This window comes from Octopus sinensis, linkage group LG4 (genome assembly GCF_006345805.1).
Source record: "Octopus sinensis linkage group LG4, ASM634580v1, whole genome shotgun sequence".
NCBI lineage: Eukaryota > Metazoa > Mollusca > Cephalopoda > Octopoda > Octopodidae > Octopus > Octopus sinensis.
Window position 1 is genome coordinate 136,647,145 of NC_043000.1, and position 20,281 is coordinate 136,667,425.

Below are 20,281 nucleotides of genomic sequence, written 5' to 3' on the forward strand. Positions count from 1 at the left end.
ATGAATAAAAGATTGCCACCCATAAGTCTGCCAGTTCAACATTATTTGTACTTGATACACTATACACATCATGCCTTTAGTTATGGTTTCGGAAGCTGAACCAAAGATAATGTAAATATTTATTTGGCAATTATATTTTTCTCTTGCTTTAATCAGTTATCTTCATAGTAAATAAAAAGGATGCACTCCGTTTTGAGGTTAAATTTTGAGATTAAATTCATTTGAGGTTCAGTAACTGAAACAGATTCTTGTCATGCATTGTTTATTGATTTGTAATATAGGTTCAAAACCACAGATGTGGGTAATATGGAATAGGCAATTAAACCGAACATACCCCTACATCACCTCCCACCCCATCCAACAGTCAACTCCTGTTCATTGTGTATATTTGATAATCACAGAACTGGCTAAAACTTCATCTTTTTCTTTTTGGCTAAGATCAAAGTATAGTATCTGTTCTTATCAGCTTAATATCTGATACGGTCCCTATTTGGGACCATCGATATTAAACTGATTTTTAGAATGGGGTTGGCCTGGTATAGCAGTACTTCCAGGATTCAGCCCATCTAAGGAATAGGTGCAGGAGCGGCTGTGTGGTAAGTAGCTTGCTTACCAACCACATGGTTCTGGATTCAGTCCCACTGTGTGGCACCTTGGGCAAGTGTCTTCTACTATAGCCTCGGGCCGACCAAAGCCTTGTGAGTGGATTTGGTAGATGGAAACTGAAAGAAGCCAGTTGTATATATGCATATATATGTGTGTGTGTGTGTGTGTGTGTGTGTGTGTGTGTGTGTGTGTGTGTGTCTGTGTTTGTCCCCCCAACATCACTTGACAACCGATGCTGGTGTGTTTATGTCCCCATAACTTAGCGGTTTCGGCAAAAGTGACCAATAGAATAAGTACTAGGCTTATAAAGAATAAGTCCTGGGGTCGATTTGTTCGACTAAAGGCAGTGCTCCAGCATGGCCCCAGTCAAATGACTGAAACAAGTAAAAGAGTAAAAGAGTATATCAAAAATAGTAATTCTGATTTTCCTGCAGCTTCACTCTTTTACTTGTAAATTCCTTGGGTTGCAGTCATGCTGAATCACCATCTTTGTATTGTTAATCAACCAAATTAGCCCCGGTATTTATTTCAAGCTTGCCAATTATTCTATCATACACTTTTGCTAAACCACTAATTTACATGTAAGTAATCAAGCCAAAGCCAGTTGTCAATTAGTAGTGTTATATCGCAATACTACACAGTGGCTGTGTATGCTACGAAATCCTCGTCACCACTGTTATGTCGCACGTTCGGATGCCTCTATTACTCAACTCGACTCTCTACTAATACCATACTCTATTCTAGTCTTACTACTACTCTACTAACATCTAGGCTTCTCCCTCTATATCTATGTATTGGGCTAGCCTGCTTCATCGTTTGGGGTTGTCCACACAACAAGTGGGAAGACAAACACAAACATGCACACACATATACACACATATACATATATGCATAAACATACATACACACACACACACACACACCCACCACACATATAATTAATGGGCTTCCCCACAGTTTCCATCTCTTTGATTTATTTATTCAAAAGGTTTTTATCAACCTGGGTTTAAAACAGAAGAAACTTATCTAAGGTGTAACACTGGGACTGAATCCAAGACCATATAGTTACGGAAAGAAATTCTCGGCCAGTCTGTCATACCAGTACATGTCAACATCTGTAATTTTAATGTCCACAGTTTTATTAGAATATGTCATTCTAGTGACTATAGAGTTATGAAAATTGGCTGCTTTTGGAAACCCAGACTTGACATAATTTAGAAATTTAATGATCCCAGAAGTGTGAGGGTTGGCAATTTTCAATTAAGATCCAGTTCCAACAAATATGAAAAAATGCAACATTCAAATATTATTAGTCTCGGATGCGTCAGAATTGGTAATTTTGATGTTCTGAAAGTCATATTTTCTAATATTAATGACATCAAACCTGATCTTTTGATAATCTTTTATTCAAACAATTTTTAATTTTGAGAAGTGAAAAACTATTGAAATTTCAAATCTGATGATGTTGAGCTAATAGAACTTTACACTGACACCAATTAGGATTTATCAGAATCATCAGTTTTCATGATTTTTCAGAACAGTGTATTCTTGCTGGAATCTTTCATAACATGGAATAAGTTAGAATTTATAACTTCTGTACAACTAGGCTTTTAGAATTTGTAATTTTGTCCACTGATTTGTCGAAAATGTTAACTCTGGTATGTCAAGCATTTGAAATAACATCAAACATAGATTTTCAATTTTGATGACTCTAGAAGGTTTAGGAGTTAAAATGTTTATAATCGCAAATTTGACAGAATTCTCAATATTCACTGAGACCACAAATATCTAATATTGCATTTTTTTTTATAAAGCATTAACGACATTAAATCTATTGAAGTGTGTAAGTCAATTACTCAGATTTTTTTGCTTGTATTTTTAGCCAATATAGACATACTAAAACAGGTGTATTTAATGTAATCTTGGTTTGTTAGAATTGTGAATTTTGATAGTATACAACTGCCTGAATATTACATCACAATAATTTTATCATTTTGAGTATCTCTCAAACATTTTGATGTCTTCAACTTTGAATAAGCTGTTATTTCAGGAATTTGTAATTTTGAGGAATATAATATTGATAGAATTGTAATTATAGCTATTGAAAAATTTGTTGTTATTTTTATATCTAAGAAACAGTCATTGAGATCTGTCTGAATTGTTGATTTGTCTTGATGACAATATTGTGAAGTTTCGTGGCTAAACATAGCATTTATGAAATAATATAATTTTAATGTTTTGTAGCAGGCATTTTTGTTTTGTGGCTTTCCCAAAACCTTGGGATTTTAGTCCACAAATAATTTTACTTCAGAGTTGAATATTTTCAACAAAAGCTCTTTAATATATGGGAATAATAAATTTTATTTTAGAATGGGAGCTTACATTATATTTATTGTTTTACCTTAGTTCAACTCTAAAATGAAGAAACCTTTGATCCAAAGCATTCTATCCATAATTGTCATTTTCTTCATTTTCAGAGAATGTATCTATATCTACATTACAGAATTTATCCAACATTTTGAAAGATTATTATTGTATGAAATATATTTAGTTACTTTTTCTCATAGATTAAGTTACCACTGGTATGTTACATCCTAAAGATTGGTCATAAGTTAGATTCAGTCCAGTTGTTCAATTATAAAGGTGAAGACATTTGACTCATTAAGCACAACTTACTAATGAAAATATTAAAAATTGATGGGATTTGCAATTGTTCATTTGTATATGTATTTTTCTTAGATTTTAAATATAAAATCAATCGTTTTAAGGATTTAGCTAGGAGAGAAGCACTACAACTTTCACTGTGGCAAGCCTTACAAGATTATATAGAGATTAATGCAGTCAATGTTCAGCATAAACAACTGCACACCAGCGTCAATGGTAAAACACATGAGTAAGAATGAAATTATATTCAGGGAAGAGTTGGGAGGGCAGTTATTAGAGGACCTGGGGTGAGAGAAATACAGAATGAGCAATGAGAGGAGGAGAGGTGAGCCTGTTGGGTAGGCTTAGGCTGGAATGCAAATACTTATCTCTAAAGTATAGAGGCCATTGTAATATCAGAGTAGGAGACACAATATTCACTGGGTGGAGATTACTGGTGACTGAGTATTTACCAATTAATTGTCCTAGTATTATTTTTTGATACAATTCAAGATGTTTTCTATGTAATATCTGCTCCATCTAAGATATGAGAGCAGCATTTAGGTGTGGATCTCACTTAAGATTTGTAGAGATTAAGTAACTGCTCGGACCTAAAGTATTTTCTTATCCCGTAGAAGAAAACTAGTCTATGATATATTGCTTTTACAGTATCATAAATAGGAGATCTCAGAAAGATAAACAGTAATTGCCAGGACTTGCATTCGTAGAGGCTTTCAGGATTTCAATTGTCCATTGTCCAAGACTAGAGACGGTTATTTAGAATAAACTTCAGCAAAACTAAATATTCTTAGATTATAAATATACTAAGAATTAGTTCTAATGATGTGAGGCATTTTACTTATTTAGTTGTGGTTAAACAGTTTCTTAATTTTAATATAAAATTTTCATGTAACAATATTTAGTATAAGTCTTAGACAATAGACTATAAACAATATCTACTTTCTACTTTATATATCTTGTCCATCAGTAAGTTTCAATAAGTTCTTGATTATTTGCACATGAATTTTACTTCACATCTTCGTACCTGATCAAAGTAATTTAAGCTGGTGTTTGTTTACACACACACACACACACACACACACACACACACACATGCACATATATGTATTTACACACGTATACGTATGTATTTATTCTATTTGAATATTTGTTTTTCTTTTCAGTGAATCTTTTCATTTAAGCATTACACAAATATTTCCCTCTATCTTGAATATTCTTAAAACTATATATATATATATTATTGTTTAGATTTGATGTAGTTTTGTTTATATTTTGCGATCGACTTAAGAGTCGTAAACGTCTCTAAGACATGAATACAAATCTATCAATTCATATGAATTTGGAGTTGTTCCAATAAAAAACAAAATATTTGGAAGTATAAAGAAAACAGTGTCATTGAGCAAATGTGGTAAATATGATGGATGAAAAGATTAAAATATAAAAAGAAATGTATTTTACAAACAGCTCATTATTAAAGTTCATTATTGTAAAGTTATTTACTATTAGGAAAAATTTCTATACAGAATAGTCAGATTAATCTTTGCAATGTCATGAGTTCAATTTTGATGATATTGTCTTAATCTACAGCGTTAAAAAGCCATCGGTCCACAGTAATATATATTCAATGAACAGATAACCTGACAGCACCTATTTCCTTTCTAGGTACATTCGGCTGTTAGCTTCTCAGTGAGAAGCTCTTCAACATTTTGAGATTTTTTTTCCTTCATATATGTTGCTCAGTCAGAAAGACAAATGTAGTAGAACGATTTAGTTGCTGACTAGCCAACAATGAGACTTACATAGTACTAAAAGTAGCTATATTGCACAATAGGGATGAAGATATAACTCTAGTTCCTTCTATCTATTTGGCTAATTATTTGAAGTAATTTCCTGAAGGCGGTGAGCTGGCAGAAGCGTTAGTGCTTATCGGTATTTCCTCTGCCATTACGTTCTGAGTTCAAATTCTACTGAGGTCGACTTTGCCTTTCATCCTTTCGGGGTTGATTAAATAAGTACCAGTTACGCACTGGGATCGATATAACCAACTTAATCCATTTGTCTGTCCTTATTTGTCTTTTCTGTGTTTAGCCCCTTGTGGGTAGTAGAATTTGAACTCAGAACGTAACGGCAGATGAAATACCTATTTCTTTATTACCCACAAGGGGCTAAACACAGAGGGGACAAACAAGGACAGACATAGGTATTAAGTCGATTATATCGACCCCAGTGTGTAACTGGTACTTATTTAATCAACCCCGAAAGGATGAAAGGCAAAGTCGACCTCAGAAGAATTTGAACTCGGAATGTAACGGCAGATGAAATACTGATAAGCATTTTGCCGGTGCACTAATGCTTCTGCCAGCTCACCGCCTTCAGGAAATTACTTCAATTCTTCTGTAAATTCCTCTGCTGAATAAGTTTCATTTTCAGAAAAGAAACAAGGGGTATAGAATTAAAAGTTTACTCCCAGTTTCAACAATTAGGCAAATGAGTCATCAAATGGGCCTCTGTGTAGTCACTTGACATTCTACTAATAGTAGACAAATGTACCTCAAATCACACCCTACAGCCTTAAGCAAAAAGTAAGAATGCATTGGATAATGTAGTCTCAATATGCATAAAGATAGGATGATCCATAGCAGTTAATTTTTCATCATAAGCTTACTTGATCAGGACTGACCTGGGGATTAAATAACAAAGTCAACAACATATAAGCAGGTAAGTTCAAACAGAAAAGCAGAAGAATATTGTTTTAGTTTTCCTTATAAGTTTTCAACTGTGTCTTCTAATATAGATACAAAGCAAAGTTAATATTGGTAGGATATCCCAGGTAACTAATTATTAGTATTATAAATAAAATCTTGACAAAATTAATTTAATTTCTCATGGCTTTTTTCCCTATGTAGGCGTAGGAGAGGCTTGTGGTAAGTAGCTTGCTTATGAACCACATGGTTCTAGGTTCAGTCCCACCGCATGGCACCTTGGGTAAGTGTCGTCTACTCTAGCCTCGGGCTGACCAAAGCCTTGTGAGTGCATTTGGTAGACGGAAACTGAAAGAAGCCTGTTGTATATATGTATATATGTATATATATATGTATGTATGTTTGTGTGTCTGTGTTTGTCCCTCCAATGTCATTTGAGAACCGGTGCTGGTGTGTTTACATCCCCATAACCTAGCGGTTCGGCAAAAGAGACCGATAGAATAAGTACTAGGCTTACAAAGTCCTGGGGTCGATTTGCTCAACTAAAGGTGGTGCTCCAGCATGGCCACAGTCAGATGACTGAAACAAGTAAAAGAGTAAAAGAGTATCATTTACATATAATGCATAAGACAAATCAATGAGAGGGTTTTTATGTGATCTTTAGAGCTGCTAAAATTAGCAAGCAAATCTATTGCATAGTTCACCTAATCATCTAAATAGACTTCAAATACTGGGCAAAGTAGTGTTAAATACCATATGCCAGAGAAGCAGATGGGATGACTGCAGGTAAGATAACAAATGAATGATGAAAATTGAGATGGATTTGATTGCTATTTTTAGCAGGTCAGCCAACCACATAGAATTTTCCACATGAGCTCCTGGTCTAAATCTCTGTTGTGACTTGAAAAACATGATATGTGAATTAGTGATATAAAGGGTTAGTCTTTCTACTATTTTTGAGGGTGTACATAGGAACTGGATGGGTCCATAGAATACTTCATATGTTCAAAGAAACATATGGTCTAATAATACATCTAGCTGAAATCTAAAACTTACCGTTCTGCATGAAACTGGTGTTAAAATCTTCATGCAGGTAGCATAACACAGAACCTTTACACAAAGGTATTCCAGATTCTAAAGTTATGGCAGTGAGCACATAAATAGGGACCAGGGTTGGTACCAAATAAATTTTAATTCATTCTATTTTGTTTGGCTTTTGTACTATCAAAAGCTTAACTAATGAGTTACTTTTGTTTCAGAAAACAAGTGTAATACTGTTGGGTATCCTGTATATGTGACAATCATCATGCATGGTTTTACTGTGTCATTATCATCCTCTGATCGATAGAATGTTAACCCTTTTGTTACTGTATTTATTTGGAGATGCTCTGTGTTTCTTTCAATTATTTTAGATATAACAAAGAATTTAGTAAAATAACTTAGTTATCATTAAGCTAGTGTTAGGAACATAAATTGTGACTAAGGTCTGGTGGAAGACTTTAATTCAAAACTTATGAAAATGAGACATTTGTACTCAGAGTCAGAGGCGGTTTCAGCCAGGTTGGTATCGAAAGGGTTAAAGTGACCATGTTTTCTATGGTCCTTAGTTCTACCTTCTGTGCAGCCACAGCAGCTGTGGTACTGCCACAAACCATAAAACCAAAAGAGGGGATGAGTGTAATTGTCTCCATATCCTCAGCTCACAAGAGATAGCAACATGGTATTCCTTAGAAAATACCTATAATAGCTTTCCTAAGCTATTCTAAAAATAAGCATGATATAAGCTCTCAAATAAAAGGAAAAAGAAACTTTTACTCGCCTTATCTTGCTTGATGAAAGTAAATTCTATGCAGATGTTTTATTGCTGCGTAGTACAAAAGTTTATGAAACAATTATGTCCGTTTATTTAGCAAAAGACAGACACAACACCAAAGTTCAATGGCCTCAGAGCCTGACAAAATCTCAAACATTTCAACCCTGAAGAAAATTTTCCACTTACTAATATCCATAATTATAACACATCTCAACACTTCTCTTAAAAACAGAAGAGTCACGATGAAAAATGTCATCCTAGAGGCACAAAAATAAAAAAAAATGGGTGACAGACCGAATATCTTTGATTATTAATCTGCTCAATCAGTGATGACCTGAGGCTGTACAACAACAACAATTACTATTGCTATTACTTCTACTTCTATTGCCGCTACTGCCATTAATGATGATGATGCTGATGCTACAAGATTCACTCGATCTATCATAAATAGCAGCTAAATCACATTTACTTATCTTAAAGAAGCTCACATATCCAGTCACATAAAAAGGCTGTCACATAAAATGGCAAAGCAAGTAACTCTGAAATGCCTTTGCACATAAGTCAGCTTGATTTGGACTGAAATGCTAATAAGATGTACTACTAATATGAAGAACTCTGAAATACTCAAAATAGAGAAAATTGGTCAAAAGCATCACAAAACTTAAGCCTTGCTAAATATAGAAGTAATGAAGTATTATATGGACCCGTCCAGTTCCTATGTACACCCTCAAAAATAGAAGAAAGACTAACCCTTTATATCACTAATTCAGATATTACGTTTTTCAAGTCATAACAGAGATTTAGACCAGGAGCTCACGCGGAAAATTGTATGTGGTTGGCAGAGCTGCTAAAAAGAGCAATCAAATCCAACTCAAATCACACACTTCTGTCTTTAAGTGTAGGAAATATTGGATAACATAGAACAATGACCACCATGTTCTTTTCCTATGTGCAGTGAGTTAAGTGGAGTGCTAAAAGCACTATCTAAGCATGATCATTGCCAGAGCAGCAAACTGGCTTCCATGCTGGCAGCACATGAAAAAGCATAATTCGAGTGTAATCGTTACCAGTGTCACCTTACTGGCATTTGTGCCGGTGGTATGTGAAAAAACATTCGAGCGAGGCCATTGCCAGTACCACTGGACTCGCTCCTGTGCAAGTGGCATGTAAAAATCACCATTTGAGTGTGGCCATTGCAAGTACTACTTGACTGGCCCTCGTGCCAGTGGCATGTAAAAGCACCCACTACACTCTCGGAGTGGTTGGCGTTAGGAAGGGCATCAAGCTGTAGAAACTCTGCCAGATCAGATTGGAACCCCGTTGCAGCCATCTGGTTCACCAGTTCTCAGTCAAATCGTCCAACCCATGGACAATGGACGTTAAACGATGATGATGATGATGATGATGATGATGATGATGGTAGTCTTGTCATTATTATCAATTTATTCTTATCAACATTTTCTCCTTTTCATACACTTTTGCATCATTATAATTTTTTGCCTCGTTCACATTTTCTTTGAAAAAGTTATTTGAAACAAAACATTTCCTATTTTTTAGAATATACACCAAAACATAACAATTATATTTCTGATGGACAATTTATGATTCTGTTTTGTTTGCTTAAGAGGTGTGTTGCAGAAATTTAAGATATTCTTTGAATCTGTTGTATTAGTGAATCTATATGAAATAATGCAATATTTAAATCTACATTGACTGAAGAATAACAAATAGTTTCAGCTGGAAGGCATGAATATACTATAGAAATTCTAGCTCAAGGCTGTATATAATCTTTGAAAACTGTTGCCTGAAGACGTAGCAAATTCAGAGAAAATCTTGCTAGCATATTTAAATAGATAGATGGAAAGAGACGTAAATATGAGTTAGATAAACAAGCAAATATGCAGCAAGAGAAGAGTAAGGAGTGAGAGAGAGAGAGAGAGAGAGAGAGAGAGAGAGTAAGGCATGCAATCATGGAAATAAAGAATAAAAAAGAAAAATTGAAATATACATAAAAACAATTCAAACATATGTATATGGGTAGATAGAAAATATACAGCTTCTCCTCTCATTCTTCCTCTGTCTTTCTCTCTCATTCTCTCTCTCTCTCTCTCTCTTTATAATGCACATACATAAGAAGCACACGCATACACATATATATGTGTGTATATATATGTATATATATATATATATATATATATATATAGTATATATATATGTGTGTGTGTGTGTATGTGTGTGTGTAACTAGGTATATATATATATACATGTACATATGTACTTCCATTTATATATATGTATATATATGTATGTATATATGTATGTATATATATATATATATATATATATATATATATATATACATGTATATATATATATGGGTCAAGGAACATTCGTTGAAAATACAATAGAAGAAAGTATATTGTCAGAAAGACAAATTAACAGAAAGACATAGTCTTAGGAAAACAAACTAGTCGAAAGACAAAATAATCGAGATATCAGTTGAAGAAATGGCAGAATATTTTAGGAAATTTTGTATCTAATTTTCTCAAATGCAATGGTTTATCGACATTTTTTAATCAACTGTCATAATACTTGTAATGTCAAAATAAGACAGAGTTTAAAATAAGACAGAGTTTAAAATACAAGAAATGCACGAAAATATATATGATTTATATATAGTATATGTAATATATAATATAATATAATAAAATATAATATAATATTATATTATATTATATTATATTATATTATATTATATATATATATAGGGCAACCTGCTGTGCTTCAGGAATCTATTGAGTCAAGTACATCAACATCAAAATAAAAATCAAATGGAAATTGTAGTTGTGATACCTGTGCCAATGGCACGTAAAAAGCACCAACTGATCGTGACTGCTGCCAGCCTCACCTGGCACCTGTGCTGGTGGCATGTAAAAAAGCACCCACTACACTCATGGAGTGGTTGGCGTTAGGAAGGGCATCCAGCTGTAGAAACACTGCCAGATCAGATTGGAGCCTGGTGCAGCTTCCTGGCTTCCCAGACCCCGGTCAAACCGTCCAACCCATGCTAGCATGGAAAACGGATGTTAAACTATGATGATGATATATATATATATAGTGCAGCTGCAGTGAAAATATATATTGGATGGAAGCACTCCTTCGGTTACGACGATGAGGGTTCTGGTTGATCCGATCAACGGAACAGCCTGCTCGTGAAATTAACGTGTAAGTGGCTGAGCACTCCACAGACAGTGTACCCTTAACGTAGTTCTCGGGGATATTCAGCGTGACACAGAGAGTGACAAGGCTGGCCCTTTGAAATACAGGTACAACATAAACAGGAAGTAAGAGTGAGAGAAAGTTGTGGTGAAAGAGTACAGCAGGGATCACCACCATCCCTGCCGGAGCCTCGTGGAGCTTTAGATGTTTTCGCTCAATAAACACTCACAACGCCCGGTCTGGGAATCGAAACCGCAATCCTACGACTGCGAGTCTGCTGCCCTAACCACTGGGCCATTGCGCCTCCCGAAAATATATATTATATCAGTAAATGTATATCCAACAAAATACTTTGGGAACAAGCAAAAATGCAAACAAGTGATATGACCAACATGTATTCCCTCCTCAGAAAATAACTCAAGACACAAAATTATGTCATCTCTATTTATTGACTAAACTAGACTCCTAGAGTTGCTGCATTCTTCAGCAGAAACTGCCAAAAGTGATTAATCCTTGATTGGTCAGATTTAGACATGTGATATACAAAATGAACTATGCAATGGTGAGTAGGTTTTATAAGTTCAGGATTGGATGATTTAATAAGAGTCAACTTCAGTTATGAAAAGTATTCATGCAATGTGCAAAACCAATCAGAATGTGGGAGGCAATTTTTGTGGGTTTTAACTAAGAATGAATGTCCACTTTAGAAGACATTAAAAAAATGCCCACACAATATATTCAGATGCACTGCTTCCATCATTGCATTCTTGTGCTAAATGTTATTATGGAAGTTCATAACCGAAAATGAAGAAAGTGTCATCATCATCATCATCATCATCATCATCATCATCATCATCATCGCTTAACGTCCCCTTTCCATGCTAGCATGGGTTGGACGATTTGAGTGAGGGCTGGCGAACCAGATGGCTGCACCAGTCTTAAATCTTGATCTGGCAGAGTTTCTACAGCTGGATGCCCTTCCTAATGCCAACCCCTCCGAGAGTGTAGTGGGTGCTTTTACGTGCCAGTCAGGCGGTACTACTGGCAATGACCTCGCTTGAATCTTTTACACATGCCACCGGCACAGGTGCCTGTAAGGCGACACTGGTATGATCACTAAAAGGATTTAATATAATGGATTTAATTATAACGGAAACAGAAGCATTGATTTCAAAAACAGCAGGTGATGTGAAATATGAGGTTAGACACCATATCATGCAAACTGCTAGAGACAACACAAAGAAACTCTTCATGATGATCCTAGCTTAATGATCCAAAGTATTATTCTTCGTGTAGTTTATACTATATTTTTCATCATCAGTCCAAGTAGTATGAAAGTACCAGTGAGGAGGAATTGTTTTTGCCATATATGGGGGCGATTATCATAGCACCTCATCAGAATGAAACAAGCCGTTGACAGTTATTTAGTGTCTTTTATAAGAATGGCTTCAGTAAACTGCAGCTGTTATGGTTAAGATGAGATCAATCATGTTCAGAACAAATGAATTCGGATAGAAAAACTAATGCCTTCCATACAGCATAATTCAAAAGGGACTGAAAGTCAACAGATACACAGCATGTGTTATTAACCATCTTTAAGATCTCAATTCTAAGAAACAAAATTCTTCAAACACTTATTTATAGATGTTTTCGATCTAGTTGTATTCTTTGCCATCAAATTTGAATTCTTTGCAATCAAATTTGTTTGCAAAGAATTCAAATTTGATTGCAAAGAATTCAAATTTGATGGCAAAGAATTCAAATTTGATGGCAAAGAATCCAAACTAGATTGCAAACATGTCTATTCAGCAAATGTATAAGTCACTGACTTTCATAACGCAATCTGTGGCAAAGGCTAAGACATATAGTTGACTCTTTCAGCACTTTACCTACAGAAATGCTTATTCAAGAAACAACTCCCTGGTGATTCCTTGGTCAACTACCCCTTTGGCAATGTGAGCTTGTGTCTGAGAAAGTACATTGTATAATAGTACCAGTGCATCAAATGGTTGAATATTGCATGCATAATGAAATCCAAGAATGTCTCCACACATGCACATCATCAATTTAGAAGTAAATGCAGCAGCATTAACAAGAACGTTGTAGTTGCCATTGTAGCCATAGAATATGATATTGGTAATCTTTGGATTAAAGAATAATTTCAATACAAAGAAAAACATTAGCCAATCATCAATGAAAAGCTTCAATTCATTGAGGAGTAGCAGTTATTATAGTCACCATATACGGCAATACCTAAACCAGTGCTTCATACATACCTTACAGTGTTCTGTTCAGTCCTAGAGAAAAAAGCAAGGGAGAAACACCTGCAATATGAACAACAGGCATATTCTCATCCTGCTAGATCTCCTCAGCATAGCATGTCCACTTGCAGATAGCTCTAAGATACTTTGAGAGGGCATTCTGTATAATGTATATAATACACAATAGAGTCTCTCATATGTAATAAAGTGAGTGGGAAAACTTCAATTAGCAGAGGTTATTCACACAATTTGTTGAAGAAATCTTCCTTTTAAAGATCTTGAGATCTAAAACAAAAACAAGTAAAAGTGTTACTTTCTACAATATCAGCTGATACAAATTTCATAAGGCTCACTCAAGGTAATTTTTCCTCTACCTATTGCTGGCAGTGCCCCAGCATGGGCGCAGCCTCAAGGCTGAAACATATAAAAGAATAAAAGAATGTTCAAAGTGATAACCATCCTGACTTTTTCATAATATAGCAAGGTATCAAATACCTTTAGCTTTAGATAGGTGAATGACTTTCACGTCTTACTTTTAGAGGAAGATGTTTCATCATTTGAATTCTTGTGCAGTGATAATGACAGCCACGTGGAAGGATTAAGAGTGTTAAAACACCAGTCATGCTGTCCTGTTGGGGTTTTGTCTGCACAAATGATTATTTTCTGCTATAGCTGTGTTAGTTTAGCCAAATTATTATAAGCATGAGACATACCCTGGAGGTCTAGATCAGTTCCTTCTCTGACAGTTTGGAATATTTCTGTGGCTCATCACTCATCAAACTCTAAGTAATCTTTAACCCTTCATTAAATAAGTTTAAAGTAGAACCAGAAAAATTGTAAACACTAAAAGCTGGTACCCATCATTCTTGCACAATACTTCTAAAAACAACTGAAGTCCTCCAAAAACAAGAGGTTGCACTTTCATCTGTTTGGTAAGAAATAAGAGTCTCTGGCATTGCCAGCTAAAAATAAAATTCACTGGTTGAAGTAGTTCTGAGAGAGGTGGGAAATTACATCCCCACCCCTCCAATAAAACACATTTCAGGATACTCTTTACTCTTTTACTATTTTACTTCTTTCAGTCATTTGACTGTGGCCATGCTGGAGCACTGCCTTTTGTTGAGAAAATCGACTTATTCTTTGTAAGCCTAGTACTTATCCTATCAGTCACTTTTGCCGAACTGCTAAGTAACGGGGATGTAAACACACCAGCATCTGTTGTCAAGCGATGTTGGGGGGGGGGGACAAACACACACACACACACAAACGTACACACATATATATATATACATATACATATATACAACAGGATTCTTTCAGTTTCCGTCTACCAAATCCACTCACAAGGCTCTGGTGGGCCTGAGGCTATAGTAGAAGACACTTGCCCAAGGTGCCATGCTGTGGGACTGTACCCGGAACTATGTGGTTCATAAGCAAGCTACTTACCACACAGCCACTCCTGCGCCTATTCAACTTTCCTCTTCTTTGCATATCATTGTAAGATTTCTGAGAAAGAAATGCTGTTGTTCTTAGGTGTGCCTGTCTAGTTTTCTGGACTCTCTTCTCTATCTTTGTCATCACCTTTCTGCTTTTTTGGTGCTTTTACTTTCACATTTGTTGAATATTTGATTTTAGGTCCCATTTTCCAAATAGCAAGTTAGAAAAATTAATCATACTGGGCAGTACTTAGAAATTAACAACTGGTTAATTAAACATAAACTCAATACGTAATTATTGTAGTCAGATTTGATCAACAATCAAGTGACATCATTATCATCATCATCGTTTAACGTCCGTTTTCCATGCTAGCATGGGTTGGACAGTTCAACTGGGGTCCAGGAAGCCAGAAGGCTGCGCCAGGCCCAGTCTGATCTGGCAGTGTTTCTACAGCTGGATGCCCTTCCTAACGCCAACCACTCCAAGTGTGTAGTGGGTGCTTTTTATGTGCCACCTATACAGAATATCAAGTCTCCGATGGAATGAGTTTTAAAGAAACCGTAAAGATGAAATTAAGCATAATGAATAATAATTTAGCAACAAGTTACCAGAACACAAGCTAATGGGTGATGCGATCAAACAAAGTACAAATATAGGGGAAACCTGTATCATCTCTTGTGAAAAGTGGGGGAGTCCAGTTTGCTGGACATTGTTGTAGAGCTGAAAACGAGGCAATTTCTACTCTTCTCCTCTGGAAGCCATCTACTCACGATACCAGAGGGCGCACACTCTCCTACCCTGATGTAATCTCCAGGGATACAGGCATCCAGCAACAGGACCTCTGTAATGTTATGATGGATTATGAAGTCTGGCGTAGCATAGTAAATTCCATTGTCTCGACCACAATCGAACAATGGTGATGAAAGGCATGCTTATATGTTAACTTGATTTTCATTGTAAAAGACAATGTTTTAGCCACAAATATCTCTGTTCAGAATACATCACAAAACAGGAGGGCACAAACATTTGATATTGAAGTTTAAGTCTTTGGTAGATTTGGTCATACAGAAACAATTGTAGTAGTCTCAAAGTACCAAACGAGATGAAAGGTAATAAATCAAGGACTTGATTGATATTGTTTCATGTACTTTTGAGAAGACAGAAGTCATATTGGAAGCATAATAGGATCAAAGACATTGTCTTGACAGAAATGAAAAACACTTTTCATACTAACATTGATTAGACTAAATCCATGGAAAGCATAATGAATTTGGTGCCGATTGGAAATCAAGTTATATATGACAGAGAAATATCAGTTTAGCAGAACACAGAAGACATACTTTCTAAAAAAAAAAATAAATAAAAATTTTGGAGATTTTCAAGATTTTCCTGCTGAAAAAGTTACTTATGGTTTTCAGTAATTCAATATAGCCAAATTGTATGTATGTATGTATGTATGTATGTATGTATGTATGTATGTATGTATGTATGTATGTATGTATGTATGTGTGTGTGTATGTATGTATGTATGTATGAATGTATGAATGTATGTATGTATGCATATATGAATGTATGTATGCATATATGAATGTATGTATGTATGTATGTATGTATGTATGTATGTATGTATGTATGTGTGTATGTATGTATGTATGTATGTATGTAGGTAGGTAGGTATGTATGTATGCATGTATGAATGTATGTATGTATGTATGCATGTATGTATGTATATATGTATGTATGTACGTATGCATGTATGTACATGTGCATATGTATATATATGTGTGTATGTGTGTATGTGTGTATATATGTGTATATATGTATTTATATTATGCCAGGAAAAGAAATGTGGTTTTCACAGTTGTTTACTCATAGTTTCACTTGGCAACTATTCAAACCAACGTGGGTTTATTTTTTATTTTAGAAAATGCCTGTTGAAACTTTTATAACTATTTGGTGAAGGGGAAGCTTCTAAAAATTATTATTTTTATATTTAAATACGTTACTTAAATTCTTAATGTAAAAAATCATTCTTTCCAAATATTGGTTTCAAATTTTGGTACAAGGCCAGTAGGTTTGGTGGAGTGGGCAAGTTGATGGCATCAACCTCAGCACTCAGCTGGTACTTTATTTTATCGATACCAAAAAAAAAAAAAAAAAAAGAATGAAAGGTAAAGCTAACTTTGGCAGAATTTGATCTCAGAGAATAATGGTTGAAGAAATGCCATTAAACATTTTGCCAGGAGTGCTAACAGTTCTGCCAGCTCTCTAGCCTGTACTCTCCAAATATTAATAGGCAGTTTCAAATGCTATAAAAGATACAAAATATTTTATCCTTCCATGTTTTGCAATTAAGTTTGCATATATATATATATATTTCTTATATTTCTTATAAACGCTAAGTTCGACATTTTACATTTAAATTGGTAGTTAACAAAAATCCTTCGACAAGATAAGTTAATATTTTTATTTTAAGACATATTGTTAAATGCTTTGCGATTATTTATAGTTAATAACATATTTTTTATATATTTATTAAATAATTAGTATAAGTTAAGTACATTTATTCTATTATTATTATTTTTTATTATTTATTATCTTAGACTGATGAATGACTATATTTTTAAATAGAATTCATTTTCGTTCGATTTAATTTTGAATCAAATTGATTTTATTATTATTATCTATTTGAAAATATAGCCATGAAATGTGTGTAGTCTTTTTACTGCTGTTTACTCAGCAAAAATTTTTAATTTAATTCGCTTTGTGGGAAGGATTGTTTCAATGTAGTTGTGTTCTGCCCTTACCTTCGAAACACGCAATGAGTTGAAACAGGGGCAGCTGAAGAAGGGGAATGTTCCTTGTGTTGTTTGTCTTGTACTCTGCTTTTTCGCTGTAAAAAAAAAATCCGTTTCCTTGTTTTGTTTTTATGTTTTCGTTTCTCGTTATGTTCTACATTTATTTTTGATGTCCTGTACCCATATATACATGTATATATACATATAGATGTAGGTATGTACATATATGTATGCATGTATGCATATGTTTTATTTATTAAATTGTTATTATATATATATAAATATATATATATATATATATATACACACACATGCACATATATATATATATATATATATATATATATACACACATACATACATATATAATATTTTGGATTAATGGGTATATGTCAATTAGTGTGTTGAAGTGTTTAATAGAGCACTGGCCTTGTGCCTAGAGTAGAAAAGAATATTCTTTGGGGGTATTTATTCCAGAAATCTTCATTCTGAAGAAAAATTCTACAAAACTCATTTTCGCTTTTTATCCTTTCAGGATCAATAGATAAAGTTCCAGCCTATGGTTGTATATCGACACAAGTATTGGCACATTAGAAGAGATACCATGTGGTATAAGTTCAAGTTCTTCATGTTCTAGTCCAAATCCTGCTATGGCCTAATCCAGCACGTAGCTAAATGCTATCACCTAGCTGTGGAGAACTTTTAGTGAAGTCTTACTCTACTATAAGCATTTCAGCCAAGCTTCCAGTATGAGGATAACTTTCTCTCATCTGCCTAACAGTCTGAGAGGCACTTTAAAAAGTCAAGGCAATTTTTCTCATGAATAAAGGATAAAGATGAAATACCTATTTCTTTACTACCCACAAGGAGCTAAACATAGAGGGGAAAAACAAGGACAGACAAATGGATTAAGTCGATTATATCAACCCCAGTGTGTAACTGGTACTTATTTAATCGACCCCAAAAGGATGAAAGGCAAAGTCGACCTCGGCAGAATTTGAACTCAGAATGTAGCGGCAGACAAAATACCGCTAAGCATTTCGCCCGGCGTGCTAACGATTCTGCAAGATGAAATACCTTGGCAGGTGAGTCTGGACTTTGGTAAATATGGTCAATCTTTACAACTTCAGACATATTCCAGTCTTTTTAAGTCTCTTCAGTGAAGCATAGGCCACACCGTATTTAAGTTTTGGTACTGCCTTACATTAGTGTTATGATTTCTCTTTCCTTTCAATTCCTCAATTACAACTGTTGAAATAAAACAGCAATTTACTAATATAGGATCACATAACCTCTATCTAACTATTACTCATGAAACGGATAATTTAATTTCAAATCACAAGAAGACTTCCATTTTTCAGCATACACAGGCTATTTTAATAATAATACCAGTAACATACTTATATTACATCATTCAGCTTATACACAGTTTTTACCTCCTGAAATTGGAATTTTGCCTAAGAAACGAAATGATTATTGGCACATATCTATCAATATAACACCCGATCTAAATGGTTGGAAGTGGCAATAAGCTAAGTGCTCAATAATTCATAAGCACTTAGATTTACAGCCATAACTGTCTACCTCCATACTTTCCTTATCATCTCTCTTAATCACAAACATTACACATCCCTGACTGTTTCTGCATTGAAAAGATTTAGCCATTTGTCAAAGAAATCAATCTTCAATTCATTATTATTTATGAGAAAATATTACAAACATTCTCTCTACTATTTCAATGCAAAGTCTCAAGTGGATCTTTCCTTGAGAATGTAGCACCACTATCTTTCATATTTGTACATGATAATCACAATGCCTTAGAATGTGTGTTTTATTGATCGCTTGTCAAGCTATGTTGTTATATGTATTCTTTAATGCTTACACACACATATACACACTTGTATGACAAGTAAATGCATGCATACATACACGTTCTCCTTCCTTACACCCACATAGATATAGCCATACAAATATATATATATATATATATACATGTATGCATGTATGTAAATGTACATATGTGTATGTATATATATATATATATATATATATATATATATATATATATATATATATATATATATATATATATATATATATATATATATATATATTATAAATGTATATATGTATATATATATATTATATATATATATATGTATATGTATATATACACACACATCCACACACACATACATATATAATATATATATATACATATAGATATATAAATATATGATATATATATATATATATATATATATACCCACACACACATATATATTTATCTATGCATGTATATATATATATATATTTATGTATATGTGTGTGTGTATTTGTGTGTGTGTGTGTGTGCATTGCCATTTAGCATGAGCAAACTTAGAATGAAAACACATTGGGTAAAAATAAAAATAAGAAAACACAACATCAAAAGCAAAGTAATATAAAGACAAACCCTCCCCCACCACCACCACCACCACTGCCTTCAACAACAACAGCAACAACAACAACATTGACATAACAACTACAACAACAGAAAGAAAGAAAGAAAGAAAAAAACTACTGATTGTATGTCAATGGACATAGTTTAGCTAGTGAAGTAGTTTGAATTATGTTGTCGAAAACCAAAGGGAAGCTGCTGGAAAACATTTTATTTGGTGACTTCTGTGTAACTTTACTGTTTAGCAAAAGTTAAGCTTCGCTGAATTGAATAGTGTACTGATCAGTAGGGAGTTTTTAGTTTGCCTGCTTTAGCACAATTCATCTTCATCACCATCATCAT

At 34.2% G+C, this 20,281-nt stretch overlaps 1 pseudogene; it reads left to right on the forward strand.

Moving 5' to 3' along the window:
- The first annotated feature begins 412 nt into the window (after positions 1-412).
- LOC115211299 lies at positions 413-571 on the forward strand (annotated as a pseudogene).
- The last annotated feature ends 19,710 nt before the right edge of the window (positions 572-20,281 follow it).